Here is a 20954-nt window from a genome sequence, read left to right as displayed (position 1 = left end):
GACCTAAAAACTAGTCAGAATGAGATAAAACATGCTATAACTGAGATGCAAAACCAACTGAATACAGTGACAACAAGGATTGAAGAAGCAGAGAATAGGTGATATAGAAGATAAAATTATGGGAAATAATGAAACTGAGAAAAAGAGGGAAAGGAAATTATCATATCATGAGGGGAGACTTAGAGAACTTAGTGATTCCATGAAATGAAACAATATCCATATCATAGGAATCCCAGAAGAAGAACACAGGAGAAGGGGGCAGAAAGTTTATTTGAACAAATTACAGCTGACAACTTCCCTAATTTGGGTAAGGAAATAGGCATTCAAGTCCAAGAGGCACAGGAACTCCCCCCAAAATCAATAAAAACAGGTCAACACCATAACATAGCATAGTGAAACTTGCAAACTACAAAGATAAAGAGAGAATTCTGAAAGCAGCTAGGGACAAAAGGTCCTTAACCTACAAGGGTAGACACATAAAGTCAGCAGCAGATCTATTCACTGAAACTTGTCAGGCCAAAGGGAGTGGCAGGAAATGTTCAATGTGCTGAATGGGAAAAATATGAAGCCAAGAATTCTTTATACAGCAAGGCTGTCATCCAGAATAGGAAAGATAAAGAGTTTCCCAGACAAACAAAAACTAAAGGAGTTTGTGACCACTAAATAAGCCCTGCAAGAAGTACTAAGGGGGACTCTTTGAGTGGAGAAAAAAAAAAGGAGACCAAAGCAACAAAGACTACAAAGGACCAGAGAACATCACCCAGAAACACTAACTCTACAGGTGACACAATAGCACTAAATTCATTTCTTTCAATAATCACTCTAAATGTAAATGGACTAAATGCTCCAATCAAAAGGCATAGAGTTTCAGAATGGATTTTTAAAAATCTATCTAAAGACTATACTTTCAGGGATCATTTCTATAGTTCGTTACTAGAGAAGTTTCTCTGAATGTGTAGAGTACCCAAAACCACGAGGAGGAGGCAAAGTGTTCTCTCCTGAGTGTGAAGCTGGCTTTTGGTGCTGTCGTTACAGTTGCCAATTGCCATTGATGATCGTTCTTTCTCTCCTTTTGGGAGAGTAAGAGGGAGAGAGCACAGTCTGAGTGGAAAAAAAAAAATCTATCTATATGCTGCCTACAAGAGAATCATTTGGGACCTAAAGACACCTGCAGATTGAAAGTGAGGTGATGCAGAACCAACTATCATGCTAATGGAGGCCAAAAGAAAGCTGGAATAGCCACATTTATATCAGACACACTAGATTTTAAGCCAAAGACTATAACAAAAGATGAAGAAGGGCATTATACCATAATTAAGGGGTCTATCCATCAAGATGTAACAATTGTAAACATTTATGCCTTCAACTTGAGAGCCTCCAAATGTATAAATCAATTAATAACAAACATTAAAAAAACTCATTGATAATAATACCATAAAAATAGGAGACTTTAATACCCCACTCATAACCATGGACAGATCATCTAAGCAGAAATTCAACATGGAAACAATGGCTTTGAATGACACACTGAACCAGATGGACTTAACAGATATATTCAGAACATTTCATCCTAAAGCAGCAGAACACCCATTCTTCTCAAATGTACATGGAACATTCTCCAGAACTGATCACATACTGGGTCACAAATCAGCCCTCAATAGGTACAAAAAAGATCAAGATCATATCATGCGTATTTTCAGATCACAACTTGAAATCAACCACTAGAAAAATATTGGAAAACACTCAAATACACAGAGGTTAAAGAAGATCCTACTAAAGAACAAATGGGTTAATCAGGAACTTACAGGAGAAAAAAAAATACATCGAAGCAAATGAAAATGAAAAGATTACACTCCAAACTCTTTGGGATGCAGCAAAAGCAGTCGTAAGAGGAAAATAAATTGCAATCCAGGCCTATCTCAAGAAGCAAGAAATGTCCCAAATACACAACCTAACCTTACACCTAAAGGAGCTAGAAGAGGAGCAGCAAATAAAGCCTAAAGCCAGCAGAAAAAAAGGGAAATAATAAAGATTAGGACAGAAATAAATGATGTAGAAACAAACATATAGAAACAGTAGAACATATCAATGAAACTAAATGCTGATTCTTTGAAAGAATAAACAAAATTGATATATCCCTAACCAGACTTATCAAAGAGAGAGAGAAAGAGAGAGAGAAACCAAAATAGATAAAATCACAGATGAACAAAAAAATCTAGAGGAGAAAACAGACCAGATGGCTTCCCAGGAGAATTGTATCAGACATTTAAAGCGGAATTAATACCTATTTTTCTCAAACTGTCCCAAAGAAAAGAAATGGAAGGAAACGTTTCCAAACTTATTATATGAAGCCAGCATTACCTTGATTCCAAAACCAAAGACCCCACTAAAAAGGAGAATTACAGGCCAGTATCCTTGATGAACCTTGATGTAAAAATTCTCAACAAGACACAAGCAAATCAAATTCAACAATACGTTAAAAGAATTATCCCCCATAATCAAGTGGGACTTATTCCTGGGCTGCAGGGCTGGTTCAATGTTTGCAAATCAATCAACACAATACGTCACATTAATAAAAGAAAGGATAAGAACCATATGATCCTGTCAATAGGTGCAGAAAAAGCATCTGACAAAATACAGCATTCTTTCTTGACAAAAGCCCTCAGAAAAATAAGGATAGAAGGAACATAACTGGGGCACCTGGGTGGCTCAGTCAGTTAAGTGTCCGACTTCAGTTCAGGTCATGATCTCGCGGTTCGTGAGTTCAAGCCCCACATCAGGCTGTGTGCTGACAGCTCAGAGCCTGGAGCCTGCTTCAGATTCTGTGTCTCCCTTTCTCTTTGTCCCCACCCACACCCTGCTTGCACTCTGTCTCTCTCTCTCAAAAATAAATAGACATCAGAAAAAAACTTAAAAAAAAAGAAGGAACATACCTCAACATCCTAAAGGCCATATATGAAAGACCCACAGCTAATATTATCCTTAATGGAGAAAGACTGAGAGCTTTCCCCCTGAGATCAGGAATACGACAAGGATGTCCCCTCTCACCACTGTTGTTCAACATAGTACTGGAAGTCCTATCCTCAGCAATCAGACAACAAAAAGAAATAAAAAGCACACAAATTGCCAAGGAAGAAGTCAAACTTTTACTCTTTGAAGATGACATGATACTCTACATGGAAAACCTGAAAGCCTCCACCAAAAAACCCTGCTGTATCTAATACATGAATTCAGCAATGTCACAGGATATAAAATCAATGTACAGAAATCAGTTGCATTTCTATACATCAATAATGAATCGTCAGAAAGAGAAATCAAGGAATCAATCCCATTTACAATTGCACCAAAATCCATAAGATACCTAGAGATAAACCTAACCAACGAGGTAAAAGATCTATACGCTGAAAACTATAGAAAGCTTATGAAAGATACTGAAGAAGACACAAAGGAAAAGCATTCCATGCTCATGGATTGGAAGAACAAATATTGTTAAAATGGCAATACTAACCAAATCAGCAATTCCTACCAAAAAAAACCACCAGCATTCTTCACGGATCTAGAACAAACAATTCTAAGATGCGTATGGAACCAGAAAAAAAACCTGAATAGCCAAAGTGAGGTTGAAAAAGAAAACCAAATCCAGAGGCATCACAATTCTGGACCTTAACCTGTATTACAAAGAAAGCTGTATCATCAAGATAGTGTGGTATTGGCACAAAAACAGACACATAGATGAGTGGAACAGAATAGAAAACCCAGAAATGGACCCATAAATGTACGGCCAACTAATCTTTGACAAAGCAGGAAAGAATATCCAGTGGAAAAAAGAGCCTCTTTGGCAAATGGTGTTGGGAAAACTGGACAGTGACATGCAGAAGAATGAACGTGGACCACTTTCTTACACCATACCCAAAAATAAACTCAAAATGGATGAAAGACCTCAATGTAAGACAGGAAGCCACCGAAATCCTCGAGGAGAAAGCAGGCAAAAACCTCTTTGACCTTGGCTGCAGCAACTTCTTACTCAACACATCTCCAGAAGCAAGGGCAACAAAAGCAAAAATGAACTTTTGGGACTTCATCAACATAAAAAGCTCCTGCACAGTGAAGGAAACAGTCAACAAAACTAAAAGTCAACCAACAGAATGGGAGAAGATATGTGCAAATGATGTATCAGATAAAGGATTAGTAATCAAAATCTGTAGAGAACTTATCAAACTCCACACCCAAAAAGACAAATAATCCAGTGAAGAGATGGGCAGAAGACATGAAAAGACATTTTTCCAAAGGAGACATCCAAATGGCTAACAGACACATGAAGAGATGCTCAACATCCCTCTTCAACAGAGAATCACAAAGCAAAACCACAATGAGATACCACCTTACACCGGTCAGAATGGCTAAAAATAACTCAGGATGTCGGGGGTGAGGATGCAGAGAAAGGAGAACATTTTTGCACTGTTGGTAGGAATGAAAAGTGCTTCAGCCACTCTAGAAACCAGTATGGAGGTTCCTCAAAAAATTAAAAATAGAATTACTCTACAACCCAGCAATTGCACTACTAGATATTTATCCAAGGGATACAAAAATGCTGATTCAAAGGGGCACATGCACCCCCCTGTTTATAGCAGTACAATCAACAATAGCCAAATTATTGAAAGAGCTTAAATGTCCATTGACTGATGAATGGATAAAGAAAATGTGGTATGTATATAAATGAAATATTCCTTGGTGATGAAATAAATGAAATCTTTCCATTTTCAACAACGTGGATGGAACTAGAGTGTATAATACTAAGCGAAATAAGTCAGAGAAAGACATCATATGATTTCACTCATGTGGAATTTAAGAAACAAAACGAATGAATACAGGGGAAGGGAAGGAAAGATAAGATAAAAACAGAGGGGGAGGCAAACCATAAATCCAGAGAACAAACTGAGGGTTGCTGGAGGAGGGTTGGGTGGGGGGATGGGCTAAATGGGTGATGGGCATTAAGGAGGGCACTTGGGATGAGCACTGGGTGTTATATGTAAGTGACGAATCACTAAATTCTATTACTAAAACCAATACTACATTATATTTTAACTAACTTGTATTGAAGGGAGGAAGGAAGGGAGGGAGGAAGGGAGGGAGGGAGGGAGGGAGGGAGGGAGGGAGGAAGGAAGGAAGGAAGGAAGGAAGGAAGGAAGGAAGGAAGGAAGGGAGTAATCAGATAAGAGTGCCCAGAGTTTTTAATCGGCAGAAGACAAATGAGATTCACCAAATAAATGCGGAGAAACTCCTAAGAAAAAAAATAAAATGACCTTTTCATTGTATCCCACAAGTCATTCTGTTCATTGTACCACTTATTCAACAACTGGAAAAACTTCTTCAATGACCCTGAATACAGGATTGCTCGTTCACGCCATCCTTTACTGCTATTAACTGCAACCTCCCTGTATTCAACTATAATTGTAAAGCTTTCTCTCAGAATGAGGCATTTACTTTCTCCTTGTAAAGTTTTCCAGTCAACGTTTTCTGCCCGTCAGCTGTCACTGGAACTTAAAGGAAACCTGCTACACCCTGGTCATATTTATTGCTCCCACAAAAGAATTTGATAATGGAATCAAGCCCCTGTAAGTTGTTTCTGCAGGGTCACAGATAGGGGAATCTGTACAATATTGCCAAATTGGGTTTTCGTGCTCCACACAATGTATTTGATATTCCTCTGACATAAACCTATCTGGTCTGTGTCTCTGACTACATGGGACCCCTGAATACAAGATTTCAGGCAGAGCGGTTTTTTTGGTATTGCAGCAATAAAATGTTTCCAAAGGCAAAAAGAAACATTTATTGGTAGGCTCATGATTGTATCAAAGGGGATCCTTCAGTTCTTACTTTGTTTCTAGATATTTTAGAATTTTTAATGCACTTAAGGCAGATTAGAAATGTTTAAACACTTGATGCTTCAATTAAAATATGTATTTAATATCTTTTTAGTGATGGGCACGGTACTGTGCAGTGAGAATATAGAAATGAAGTAAATCAGCTGTGCTGTTAAGATGCTTATAGTCTGCAGTGAGTCTTATGGTTATATAGGCAAATAAGTGTGAAACTGTAAAGATTTGTTTTCTTTCGATAAAAGATCATACCCAAAATGAGCTATTATGGAATTTTAAGATTATAGAATAATAATAATAATAATAATAAATTGTAGAATAATAAGATCACAGAGATAGAGCTCACTTATCATCATTCCTCTTAGATTCTACCAAGCAGGGGTGCCTGGGTGGCTCAGTTGGTTAAGCACCAGACTTTAGCTCAGGCTCAGGTCATGATCTCACAGTTCGTGAGTTCAAGCCCTGCCTCAGGTTCTTTGCTGATAGCTCAGAGCCTGGAGTCTGCTTTGGATTCTCTCTCTCTCTCTCTCTCTCTCTCTCTCTCTCTCTCTCTCTCTCTCAAAAATAAGTAAACATTAAAGAAAGAAAAAAAAAACCACTACAAAGCAAATGTTCCACACAGTCTTCCACAGAAAAATGATATCAGACCACAACCCTGGCAAACTATGGCCCAAATCCCACCTGCCTTCTCTTTTTATAAATAAAGATTTATTGGAACATGGCCATGTTCACTCATTTACATTATTGTTTAAGGCTGTATTAGCCTACCACTCAAAGTTGAGTAGCTGCAACAGAGGTCACATGGTCCCCAAACCAAACATATTTACTCTCTGACTCTTTATAGACAAAGTTTGCTAACTCCTTCATCAGATGGTTAACTTGCCAGTCCTCTATCTAAACTAAGATTAACACTCAGCCGCTTTGAAATCTGCAATAAAGAAAATTACACAACCCATTAACCAATTTTACATTCAACAGTTTGACCACTGCTTTCTTTACACTTAGCCCATGTCTCCTTTGTTTGCTTGTATAATACCTATTGCCTTCATTCCACCCTCGGTGGAGATACAGAACACCTGACCATTAAACTCATTAGAGTCCTCTATATATTTTTGTATATGTCACCTTTTCCCCCAAAAAGCAAAACTTTTCAAGGTTCTTAGAGCCCTCATAATGCAAATGGCACAGTGCAAACCTTCCATCTGCTATGTGACTCCCCACATGCATGCTGATCTGTCAGTCTGTTTCTTTGTATTACCTTGAAGTGGCGAATGCCATCAAATTATCAACTATCTCTACTACTATCTTCTTGAGAAGTTTTCTTGTAGTCTCTTTGTAAAAAGGGAACCATTATCTCAACATTAATTTCTCGCATTCTGCTTTTCTATCTTCACCTTTTGCCAATAACATAGGTGTTGTGTTTACAAATACTTCCAAATCCCTAACAATTTAGCCGTGACATAGCAGAGTTCTCTGCAACTCACTTTGAAATTCCTTGCATCAGGTAAAGCTGCATTAAAATGTCATCAGTTACTCGCAAATAGATCATTAGGGAGCTGAACAAACTATACTAACTCCAAGTGCTAAGAAATCTAAAGAAGACAAATCAAAAGAAAATTGCTTAGAACTATAAGTAAACTCCCTTAAAAATAATAAGTCACTGGTGTTAACAAAGGTGTTTCTCAGAAAAGAGTAGTGCGGAAAATGTTTACATCTGTATGTCTAAATGGATGTCCATATTTCTGTCTTGATAGATTCCAATTGGTAGTTGTCTTGGTCAGATTGAGCTGCTCTAACAGAATACCATCAACTGGATGGCTAAACAACAACCACTTAATTCTCACAGTTCTGGAGGCTGGATGTCCAAGAAGAGAGTACCCGCATAGTCAGGTCATTGGTGTAGGACCCTCTCCTTGGTTATGTCCTCACATGTCTACATTTATTCAGAGAGAGAGATCTGTGTTTCTCTCTCTTTCTCTCTCTCTCTCTATCTCAGAAGGCCATTTACACACAGAGAGAAAGAAATCTCATATTTCTTCCTCTTTTTAAAAAGGCATTAATCCACATGAGGGGTACACCCTTACAACCTCCTATTTACCTCCCATAGGCCCCACCTCCAAACACCATCTCATTGGGGATTACAGTTTAAACATACAAATTTTAGGGGAACAAAAACATTCAGTCCACAGCAGTAGGACTTACCCACTAAAAGGAAAATACATCTGGATAGGAAATGTCCATCTCTACAGACTTCATATTTATAGGTGAGCTTTATTTCTACTTCGTTTAACCTACTCCCTCTTCAAATCACACTTCTAGAATCGCCAAGGCTACTTTCAAAAATGAGATTGCCTCAAGGGTCCTCGGCTGAAGGAACTAAGTAAGTGTTCATATTTGTATTTATCAATTTGGGTCAGTCAGTGAGGAGGCCGACTTGATCGTGGCTTATTTCCCAGGCCTACCTGCCGTATTTTAGAGACATTAACACCTTCGTGGGGTTTGGGTGGGGGGAGGGCTATGCACTTGCTGTATTATTACTGCACTTTAAACATTTCAAACAGTACTGTCTAGTCACTGAGCTTATTTATGTTACTTCTTAGGAAAGTCAAGAATACAGTCTAAAGTTTCCAAAACACAAAGGCAAAGCTCCTCTTCTACCTTGTGTGATTCCCTTATTTCAACACTAGGTAGTATGTGTGCAGCCCAATGAGATTTTTTTTTATTTCATTTATATTTTTACACGGCAATTTTATAAGCATTAAATGTAATAATATGCAATAATAAAGCTAATGTCATGATTCCAACTGCTGTCTTAACTTTAAAAAATTAATTCCCCCCTGGTTTTACTCCTAAAATACATTCTGCATGTTTGGCAATTAGTTTCCTTTTCTTTACTGTTTCTCTGTGAACTCTCATTTTAAGTAAATATTTATCTTTTTCAGCCTAAGAACCCTCAGAACTACTTACCAAAATCCATTGCTTTCTTGTATCTCTAGATTTGTTATTTTAAAAATCAGTGGATAAAGATCACTAGTTTTCTTTTTATAACTTTTTTTTTTCTTGACATGGTCCTCTGATGACAACGGCTTTAGAACAGTGCAGGGAAAATAAGCAACATGGGCTGCTTTCTCTCTAACAATTTTATGGTAACAACATGGGTGTCCAAGGCAAAGGACTTTTCACGTAAACTACTCCAATACCCAGTCACTTTGAGTTCCCTACTCTAAATACTGACCACTTGGGAAACAGAAAGGCCTTTACATAAATGCCTTTTGATGCCAACAATTGCTCTCAAACTTATTTTTTTTTAATGTCAAGCCGGTCCACTAATACCAGAGTCATATTTCAAATGATTTGTCTGAAGAGTGTGTTATTGGAAAGATTAGCAAAATACACCCATCCAGGAAAATATAACTCCTTTTGTTTCTAGTACTATTTATTTGTGCCCCTCTGGAATCACAACTTCTGCTCTAGAAGTTATTGCTCTATTTAGAAAGGGTAAAATTTAATAATAATAAAAAATGATAATACTAGGGGCGTCTGGGTGGCTCAGTCAGTTGAGCTCAGGTCATGATCTCCTGGTTCATGAGTTCAAGCCCCGCGTCGGGCTCTGTGCTGACAGCTCAGAGCCTGAAACCTGCTTCAGATTCTGTGTCTCGCTCTCTCTCTGCCCCTCCCCTGCACATGCTCTGTCTGTCTCTCAAAAATTAATAAACGTTAAAAAAAATGTAATGACAATACTAATAATAGCTATCATTTAATAAGCACTAAATGTACAAGGCTTGTACTAGGTACATTAAATATAATATAATCCATTTAATCCCCACCATAATCCTAGTAATAGTTCCTTTTTACACATAAAGAAATCGAGACCCAGGGCACCTGGGTGGCTCAGTTGGTTACGTGTCCGACTTCAGCTCAGGTCGTGATCTCATGGTTCATGAGTTCGGGCCCCGTGACGGGCTCTGTGCTGACAGCTCAGAGCCTGGAGCCTGCTTGGGATTCTGTGTCTCCCTCTCTCTCTCCCCCTCCTCGACTCATCCTCTGTCTCTCTCTCCCCCTCCCCCACTCACACTCTGTTTCTCTCTCTCTCTCTCAAAAATAAATAAACATTAGGAAAAAAAAAAGAAAGAAATCGAGACCCAAAGAGGTTAAATAAAATGACCAATGGTAGGTAGCTATTAAGTCACTGAGTTAGAGAGCACATCAGTGCCTGAGTCCCAAATCCATGCCAGCTTCAACACAGCACTGTCTCTTATTAAAAATGACTATACTTGGGGCACCTGGCTGGCTCAGTTGGAAAAACATGCTGCTCTTGATCTCAGGGTTGTGAGTTCAAGCCCCACATGGGGTGTAGAGATCACTTAAATAAATAAGATTTTTTAAAATATGGCTGCACTTAGTTGTAGAATTTTAGTGGCTTCCATATTAAGGCCAAAAAAAGTAAGCCAAACATCTCAGGGTAACTCTTCATAATTTCTCTAAATTAAAATAGTATTGACCAGTTTAGGAAATTCAAATGGCAATTTTATCTTCAGAGAAACCAGAGTCTATTATGAACATCCCTCACTTAGTTTATCCTATTGAATGTAAACTTACAGATTGTAAGGCTAGATGTCTCTTTTTTTTTTTTAGTGTTTATTTATTTGAGAGAGAGAGAGAGAGAGAGAGAGAGAGAGAGAGACAGAGCATGAGTGGGGGAGGGGCAGAGAGAGAGGGAGACACAGAATCTGAAGCAGACTCCAGGCTCCCACCTGTCAGCACAGAGACTGAAGCGGGGCTTGAACTCATAAACCATGAGATCATGACCTGATCCAAAGTCGGATGCGTAACCGACTGAGCTACCCAGGTGCTTTGAGGCTAGATGTCTCTTATTTAGATTTTTAAATTTTTCTGAAAACCAATGGACATTTAGCAGTAGATCTGGAGAAATTGACTGCTCTTTGCTATTTTGCTCAGATTACCCCCCACTCCTTCTAGACCATTTCTATTATATTCTAGAAGGCAGCATTATAATAAGCACTACACACTGAATGTAGGTGGAATAGTGTTTCACACATGTATTTATTGTTATATTTCAAATATACACATATTTTAGCGATTAATACATTACAAATTATTCAAAGTATTCTTTTTTTTTTCCAAAGTATTCTTAAACTCATAGAATTTTTGTCCTGTCAACCACCATAAAAAGTATTAGTAATAGGGGCACCTGGGTGGCTCAGTTGGATAGGTGTCAGACTTCCACTCAGGTCATGATCTCACAGTTCCTGAGTTCGAGCCCCAAGTCAGGCACTGTGCTGACAGGTGGGAGCCTGGAGCCTGCTTTGGATTCTGTGTCTCCCTCTCTCTCTGCCCCTCCTCCATCTGCACTCTGTCTCTCTCAAAAATAAATAAATAAAAATAATATTTTTAATAAAATAATATTTAATAAAAATAAACAGGGGCGCTTGGGTGGCTCAGTCGGTTGAGTGTCCGACTTCGGCTCAGGTCATGATCTCACAGTGAGTTCAAGCCCTGCATCAAGTTCCATGCTGACAGCTCAGAGCCCACTCAGGATTCTCTCTCCCTCTCTCTCTGCCCCTCTCCCACTCATGCTCTATCTCTCTCTCAAATAAATAAAAAATTTTTAAAAAGAACGACATTGTTTTATTCCCTCAAGTTGCCCACATCGACACCCACTTTCCTAAATGCATTTTATTCATATCTCTTCCTCAGCTCTGAACACTTCTTTCAGTCTATACAATGCCCAGTGGCTTTGAACAACCCGCCCACGAAATAGGGGGATTGACTAGGAACAGACTGAAGGAGGCACAGCCAGCAAAGTGAAATCATTAGCATGGATCTCGCCAGTCCTGTTTGCAGTGGCTTCTCTCCATTAGCTTGATTCATCCTCAATGGAATAAGTTTAGTTTCAAGAACCGTTTAAGTAGGTGCTAGTCACATGGCAAGATGAAATTCACAGTTGTTGCCAATTCAATCAGAGGTAAAACATATATATGAATGAAAACATATAGGTCTTTTTTGTTCACGACAACATTGGTTAAAGTATAAATAAAACTGTTGTCACAAATAAAGTGTTTCTGGAGTTCATGAATGCTAAAAGCTGAATGTTTGGATGCTGTGAATTAGATATGCAAAAATCATTCACAACCTTTTTTCTTAACTTCTGTAATAAAGACGGAGAATTAAGATACTTTTCCAGAATCCTCCACAGCTGGGTTTAGCCATGTGACTCACTTCCAGCCAATGAAATGAAAGCAGAAGTCATTGACTAGGCTTTTTTGAGTGGACAGTGTTGTAAGTTTTAGCATTTTGCTTTTACCCTTTATCTTTTCCCTTTTTTCTACATGGAACAAGGATACAATGCCTAGAGATGGAACAGCCATCATATAACTGTGAGGATGAAAAACACAGTTTAAGAATGAAAGGGACCCAGGTCCATGATGAAACCACTAAACTCTACCAAACGAAACTTCCCGCTTCCAAATTTCTTGTCACATGCGACAAATAAATCTCTTACTTTGTTAAGCCACTATTCGTTGAGTTTTCTGTCACTTACAATTGAACTTTATCCCAGCTGATGCAGCCTAAATGGAGAATAAAAATTTAGTTTTACGGAGGAGAATGGGAGAGAATTACAGTTAGGAAAACAGCAGGAAACATGACGATATCCAAGAATGCCTGCCCTGTGTTTGGAGAAAAATGAACAAAATAAAGCCACTGAAGCCAAGGATATACAGGAGGCAGTTGTAGATAAAATAGGGTTGGGTCTATGGAAAATGGTCCAGATAAACAGTGTCTGAATGCCAGGACAGGGAATGGGGCTCTGTGGGAGCTCACTGAAGGATTAGTGGGGCAAGACACAGGGGTTTTACATACAGAATAGTATAGTGTAATAGTCTGCAAATTTTCAGTTGCTGACTTCACGTATACATGGAGCTGGTATTTGTCATTTTGTAAGTTATTTATTTTGAGAGAGAGAGAGAGAGAGAGAGAGAGAGAGAGAGCATGAGCAGAGAAGGGACAGAGAGAGAAAGAGATGGAACCCCAACCAGGCTCAACACTGCCAATGTGGAATCCGATTCAGGACTCAAACCCACAAACCACGAGATCATGATCTGAGTCAAAACCAAGAGTCAGATGCTTAACCAAGTGAGCCACCTAAGTGCCCCTGGTACTTGTCATTTTTAAAGATCTAGAATGGTACAACCATCTAGCATGTATTTCTAGTCATTTGCTCTTTGTAATCTGTGAAGTAGCCCTCCCTCAAACCCTCTAGACTGAGTGGTACTCAATCCAGAGAAATACTAGGGATAGGTCTCAAAATAAAAAGGAAGTATGTATTTATCACCTAGACACTTCTGTTCCTTACACGATACATCAACTCTTTACTTGCTCTGATCTCCCACATCACTTGTGACATCAATAGATGTTGCAGTAGCAACAACCAATCCCAGCTTCTCCTGCACCTCAGGAGTACCTCAAATTTTACTTCATCACTTTAACTTCCATTCTACACATTGAAAGAACATGGGGCTCTCTGACTGGGAGTCCCTAGAAGCAGATGCTGATACAAATATTTGAATACGTCTATTTGGGAAGGGAAGGAACATCAGCTAGGAAATGGAGAAGTCAGTCAAGGAAGGAAAGGTGTTCCATAAAGAGGGTTCCTAGTGCTTAATCCACTAGGAACTTGGAAGACTCCTGGATTGAACCTGAGGGAAAAGGACCTGGTGTATTTGGACACTACCTCCCATCAGCTAACAACTGAGAGCCAACAACTTTGGGCCAGCCTTCACTTTGGGCCAGCCATGGACATAGGCAGAGTTTTTACTTTTCAGCTTCAGAGAAAGTCCTCTGGAAGACCATGGTTTGTGGAAGTCTGATGTGAGGCACAAACATGGTAAGTCCTGAGAAATAGGGGTGGGAAACCAACAGCAAATGCTACAACATGCTTGGGCTGACCAATGACTGAGTGCAGGAACCATTTTAAGTAACAAAGTTCCAGTTCTACAGAAATGACAAAACACAAGAATTAAGAACTCACCAACAGAGCATAAAAAGATCTTCCTTTCTTTGCTGCACTCTAGAAGTCAGATATGGAACCCAAGATGATTCCAAAAGAGAGCACTCAAGTGGGGTTTGCTTTTCCTCTGCAAATTTTATGGTAGTCTGACTGTAATGAGAGCCCTTTTGAATGAAAGTAAAAAATACTAATGAAAATCACAGGTGGTCACAGAATTATTCCTTTCACATTTGGCAAACCCAGTAAGAGGAAAAATCAAACTATGTGATCTGGATGGCAAAGAAGAAGTTCAATAATAAGATCAGAGTCTATATCTGTATAGCTAGGCAAGAATCGGGAGAGAAAGCCATACATGTTTCCTCAAATGGGCTATGACTTTTTGCAGCCCTAACTTTATTTTTCTCTATTTAACTACATTAATATAATGCTTACTATGTGCTTGTGACTGTTATGTACGCTTTATAAAGAAAACTAATTTAATTTTTCTAACAATTTTACGAAGGACTTACTAATATTTTTATCACCATTTTACAGATAGAAACATGAAGAAGCTAAGTAACTTTCCCAAGAAAAATCTACCTCCAAAGTATTTTCTTTTTAATCTCTGCAATCTTCTGCCTCCCTCTAAATAAGAATTTGGTCAATATTGTGGACATATGATTGTTCCTGAATCCCTAATACACGTTTCTGTATCCTTATAATTATCATTGGCCTATCCTTCGATTGTAAAGGGAGCAACAGGAGAGAAGAAGTGAGTCTTCTGGCAAAAGTTCATTGTTAGGCTAATTATAACAGCTACACCAGAAATCACCTCTATCCTTAGAGCATTTGGTACAACCGGAGGAGGCTCAATTGACTAAAGCAAGCACAAAGTAATTGCACTGGAAAATCTAGAATACCAGCCAATTGGATTAGCCTTTATTATCCTGTAACCAAAACAATAAAGAACCACTTAAAAATCTGAGAAAGAAATTAAAAGCATGTACATGCGGTCAAGTGTCTTATGAGCAACAAAAATTGCGGAAGCATAGTACTCAATGGCAGGCAATTGGGATTCCAGGAAACCACAACTATCTGGGAAAGTCCACCTCATCACAAGGGCAGGACATAAATACTCCCATACTAGCCTCCTAAAATGCAAGTAACAGAGAAACAATAACAGGTGTATTCACTCTGGAGGAAAAACACATTTCTGCCTTTTAATGCAACCCTTCATGACCATGGACACCAAGTGGCTTCTCATGGTCCATGAATTCATTTTCAAGACAAATCACACAGAAAAAAATGCTATTGTCTTTCAATAGGAGCCACTTGGAAACACACAGGCAAACATTCTTCCCTCAAGGACTTGTTCCACCTAGACCCCCAAACGTGTTCAACAACTGATAGCCAAAGACTTTTGGACAACACTTGCTTTAGTATTGACAGGTATAGGGCTTGGTAGCTCGAGTTCTGTGCCTTGAGCGATGCAGTTTCTAAAGGCCATTGCTCATCCTTGCTCATCTTCACATTTTTCTACCTGAGAACACATCATAGATGTGCTCCATAGAGCTGACTATACTTCAGAATCCCTGGGTTTTCTTCCACACATGCCCAGACTCCAATTCCAGACATTCTGACTCATGGCTTTGGGTTAGAACTGGAGCATGTGTGTTGTTTTTTTCTTGTTTCAAACTCCATGGGTGACCGATGCCACGCAGGGTGAAGAATGACAGCACCACAATAAAAATGATGACAGTTCACAACTTTGACATGCTTGCCGTGTGCCAGGCACCCGGCTCAGAAATCTACGTGTCTCAATTCGCTGGATCTTCGTAACAATTTTCCAAGCTTGGAACTATTATTATCTCTGCTCTTCTGTTAAGAAATCTGAGAACTGATAAACTGAATAACTTTCCCCAGGTCATATGGGAAACACATGATGGAGTCAGGATTGAAATGCAGGCAGTGTGCTATAAATATACATACACATGCTCCTTACACCAAATAAGAAAAAGCAGTTTCCTTCTATGGCCAGCGTGATGGCTTAATAAGATTTCACATCTTAAAATCTTAAACCATCAAGACACAAGATTTAAAGGATATTGGCTTGAGCCTCCATTGAATTTTCTACGGAAAGTCTAATGACCTGCCCCCAAATTTCTATACCGGGTCTTTTAAGCAGTCGGTGCTGACTCCAAGCTCTGGCCGCCATTGAATTAGCTAAGGTCAGGGAGCACACTGACCACCGCCTTGCACTTGCCTGTGTTTTGGTCTCTGTTGGCCCATGGGACCACCACACATGGTAATCAGCCACTTCACACTTTTCAAAAAAAAATGCTAAGCTAAACAAGTTACAGTAGGTTTTCTAAGGTAGTATGTAGCAAACTTCTTTGCTGATTTCTTGGGGGAGATAGAGAATTTACTATTTTTTTAATTGCAGTAAGACAAACTAAAATTGAACAGTGATGCCTTTTACTAAAATTTCTCCAGCCACTCAGTATGCCAGTTACTCAGACATACTCTGTTCCTTTTGTTCTCTCCCCCCTCCCCACACCCCCTACACCACGACTCTCTCCTATTTTATCCAGCCTTTGCTCGCTCTTCACCCCTGAACTTCTCTTATCTCTAAAACAAAAGCATTTAGTAAGTTCATCTGTTGCCTCCGGTGTATTCCTTTGCTAATATCTGCTTTCAGGTGCTCACATTTAATCTTAAGTAGTTTATCAAGTATTAAGCAAACGAGCTTTCTATGAGTGGCATTCTGTTGTGGTTTTGTGGGGGGGTTTGGGGTTTTGTTTTGCTTTGTTTTGTTTTTTGTTTCACCTTCACGTACCTTTTCTTTGCCAAAGACCGGGCTGTGTCAATAGTTACATAAAATAAGGTTGAGAAATCGTCCCTAATCAAAGAGTTGACAGTTTAGATGGTAAGGCAAGATATGTGTAAGACAATGTGATAAGGAATTAATACATAAATAAGTGTTCTAGGGTATAGTGAACTTGGAAATTCAGACTAAGAAAAAGACCAGAGATGTAAAAGAAAATGTTACGGAGAAGAAAAAGCTTTGTGGCTCAGTAGGATTCACATCAGAGATATGAAATGGGAAGTCACCTGTGTCCCATCCCAGGTCAATTCAATCAGAATCTTTGTGGACAGGACCTGGAGTAAAGTACATTTTTTAAAGCACCCCAAGTGATTCAACTATAACCATGGTTAATCATCACTGTTCTATTTGGTCTCATGACTGGACTAGTTAGGGAAATATCAAGCAAAGTAATGATATTCAAGTTTCTGACATGGAATAACATCCCAAACTTTCTAATTGACCTTTACATTATATACACAACAGGCTTCAATGTATTCTGTGTGCTTTACTAGAGATCTGACATAGTCTAAATTATCATCAGAATTTAGGTGAAAGACAATCTGAATTCTCACCATCTAATCTTATTGTTTATCTCTCTCCTAGTTGTTACAGTAATAGCTACTGCAGCATTTGGAAATGGTTACCTGTCCACCAACTCTCAGGTGAACAAAGCTTCCCACTTAAGAGAAATACTGTAGAATGCACTATTTGATTTCAGCGTTCATGGATCATGAATTGATATTGGTAGGAGAGGGAGAGCAATGACATCGACATGATTCCAGAACAACGATGAAATCTGCTTCCAGAACTAAATCAATGGGCTCCCAGACAAAGCCCGCGAGAAAGACTTCCATTCATGTCTACATTTAGTTGGTGTCACCCATTTGATGCTGAAATCTAGGAAACCTGGGTAGAATACTTTTTAAAAAGAAAAACAAAAAGAACAAAAACACGGAAGGCAAGGTGCTTCCAAGGCAGCAAGGACTTGAGGGGCCAATATCCCCGAGAGGCAACGTTCAAATTCATTATCATCTCCCTTGAGTCATTGGCTTTTTTTTAAGTGGTGGCCAGGAAGGTGAAAAGCTGAGCAGAATGCAAGAGTTCAGTGGTCTCAGTACACTGAGGAGATTAAAAAAATGGAAAAGGAGAGCCCACCAAGGGGAAGAACCCAGTCAACACTTCTAGACATCACTTAGGACTCATAAGGGGCTGGAGCAAAGGCAACTAGAAATAGAGCGGCTTTCACAAAAATTTAAATACAGCTGCGAATCAGCTCAATTCCAGATGAGAGTGAAGAGTCCTTCCCCCAAACTTCCTGCATTCCAGAAGCAAAAGTAAATTCGCTGTGCAGGAAGATAACAGGTGGAGCCTCAAAATCGCTCTATCGTTTTTCACACACAACAGCTACAAGAAATAGTCATTTTGGTAAAACGGGGGGAACCAAATTTACTACAGAATAGGTTCTGTAGTTATGAGGATTATAGAAGAGGTCTATAAATTACCTGCCACCATAAAAGCTTGACAAAGGACACTGAGGAAATGTTTATAGAATATGTCATCTGTGTTTTTAAAAAGGCTTCCTTTTAGGGGCGCCTGGCTGTCTCAGACGCTTAAGCGCCAGACTTCTGCTCAGGTCATGATCTCACAGTTCGTGAGTTCAAGCCCCATGACCAACTCTGTACTGTCAGCCAGAGCCTGGGGCCTGCTTAAGATTCTGTGTCTCCCTCTCTCTGTATCCCTCCTCCACTCACGCTCTGTCTCTCTGTCTCAAAAAGTAAAATAAAAGTAAATAAACATTAAAAAAAAAATTTAGTGCTCCCTTTTATTCTTTCTACCAGAGACATTAGGTAATTGACTTATAACTTTGCATCATGAAAGAGAGAAAGATGGGCTGGCTTTATAATTAGATTGACATTAGTATTAGGAGTCAGAGAGGGACACTTTCCCCTTTTAGTTCCTCAGCAAGCAGCCAGAAGTCAGCAAAAAGGACAGTTCCGCACGAATGAAGCCAGCACAGCTTGAAAAGCTCTTACACCTTACTTTTCTAGCCATTGTCACCATGTCAAATCCCGGTCTGTTCTGTTTATAATTAAACAAAATTCCTGCATACAGCATGGCAACCTAGTGTTTCATAATCAAGGGAAAATAATTACCTTTCACTATGGGTGTTCTTAATGAATGAAAATGAAAATGTATTATCCATGCTTTTAAAGCCTCAATATTGTGCTCCACTTAGAACATCAGAATATAGTGGTGAGATATTAGGAATTAAATGTACTTCAAATTTATAAAGTGTTTTACAAACAGGTATTTTTATACCTTTAAGTAAGGACTGTGTTTATTTCTACACTAAAGCCTGAGAATATGAGGCATACGCAATCTAAATGCCCGTAACAGTCCCAATAATACTAAATTTGAGCGCAAATGGTGATTTCAATGTTACTTGTGCCGTTTAGCCATCCGGTTTATAACGTGACTTCAAACTAGATTTGAAATCTCCAAATACTACTTGGAATAACTGTGCCCACGATTTTAGATCTACCTCGGCCTGGAGAGTTGGACTGATAAAACACACAAGGTTCTCTAAAAGGGAAAAAAGTTGAGATTAAAAAACTTCTGACCTCCCCCCACCAGCGTGCGCCTTCCACGTTCCTCACCACTGGGATCCAGCCGGCCCGCGGCCCCTGCTCTGCCTGACCACACCAGCCCATACAGCTCTGACAGCATTACCTGGGGACTGGAGGTGAGTGACTTCAGTAAGAAGGTGCCCATCATCGTGGGCTGCAACACTGACCCGAGCAAGGCGCTGGTGAAGAGGCTGCGGAAAACGAGCTGGCGCGCCCGTGACCCACCACGGGGGCCAGCAGGTGGTGGGGGCCGAGGGCACAGTGGCCTACCTCCAGCGCTGGCCCTTCCAGACAGCCGCCCACATTCTGGCTACGGATTACGCGGAGTTTGGACAGGGTGACCTGCCCACCAGTGTCACCGCCCCAGCCGCTTGGCCAGGAGCCGGCGCTGACCTTGCACCTGCTGGCCTGGCCGCGCCCAGGCCCAGGCTGTGACCTCGGAGCCGCACCTCCAACAGACAGGCACCACTGAGGCCGGCCCAGACCGGGGCCGGACTCCTGCACGGGAGCAAAACCTCTCGGAGGCTTGAGGAAGGGGCTTCCCGGGCCCACCGAACCTGTGGAGGGCCCGCTCTCGAGGCCCCTGGAATCTCAGGCTGACTCGCAGCTGCCAGCCCTTGATCGCACATCCTGGTGCAGCCCGTGCAGTCTGGCGCCACCTGGCGGCTGTTTCCGGGGCTTCACCTTCAGGACCTGTCGTTCCTAGGACCCTCTGACCAGAACCCACACTCGGCTCCTTTCCACTGTGCCCTGTGCATCCCAGTGGTAACAGCTGGTAACTGAAATAACTAAAATGACATCACTTGTCCAAAAAAATTTTCATGAAATAAACAACTATTTGTTTCACAAAATAAACCAGTTGTCAACCACTATGCCATAAGCCCTACATTGGCAGTGACTCACTTAAAAAAGGACACCTCTAAAGGGATGGAAGGATTGGGATTATCTTAGAAATCCTAGCTTTCTTACAGTTCTTATTCTTTTTTTTTTAATTCTTTTCAATGTTTATTTATTTTTAAGACAGAGAGAGTGAGCACGAACAGGGGAGGGGCAGAGAGAGATTAAGACACAGAATCCGAAGCAGGCTCCAGGCTCTTAGCCATCAGCGCAGAGCCCCACGAGGGGCTCAAACTCGTGAACCAGGAGATCACGACCTGAGCCGAAGTTAGACACTTAACCGACTGAGCCACCCAGGTGCCTCTTTTGTAGTTCCTATTCCTAAGAGACAATAAGATATTCCAAGAGGTAAGGGGTCTAAACTACAATAAAACTATCACACTCCACGTAAGGAATTTCTCTTTCCCAAAGGATGGAGGAAATAAAGAATAAAATGTGGAAAACTGGAGACACGCAAGGAAAGCCCATGACTGCCGACAGACAGGATATGAAATACAGAACAAGGGAAAAACAGTCACATACATTGACAGTTTTCAGCGGTGTTAAATCAGACAACATTTTTGGATGACAGGAAAAAGAAATATTGGATCCTTGGCCTTTAAACAGTTTGAAAAAGCCACCTACATATTAAAATGTATTCTGAGGCTTGCAGACCATGATGTGACATGATAGATAAT

At 40.1% G+C, this 20954-nt stretch overlaps 1 non-coding gene across 1 annotated transcript; it reads left to right on the top strand.

The window, feature by feature from the left end:
- The first annotated feature begins 895 nt into the window (after positions 1-895).
- Positions 896-1110, top strand: LOC111561621. Its single transcript, XR_002744245.2, has one exon. It is a non-coding gene; the product is annotated as a small nucleolar RNA U3 (small nucleolar RNA).
- Positions 1111-20954: the final 19844 nt, after the last annotated feature.

This window comes from Felis catus, chromosome B4 (assembly GCF_018350175.1).
Source record: "Felis catus isolate Fca126 chromosome B4, F.catus_Fca126_mat1.0, whole genome shotgun sequence".
Lineage (NCBI taxonomy): Eukaryota > Metazoa > Chordata > Mammalia > Carnivora > Felidae > Felis > Felis catus.
The sequence above is the reverse complement of the archived record's forward strand: the minus strand, read 5'-3'. Positions and strand labels throughout refer to the sequence as shown.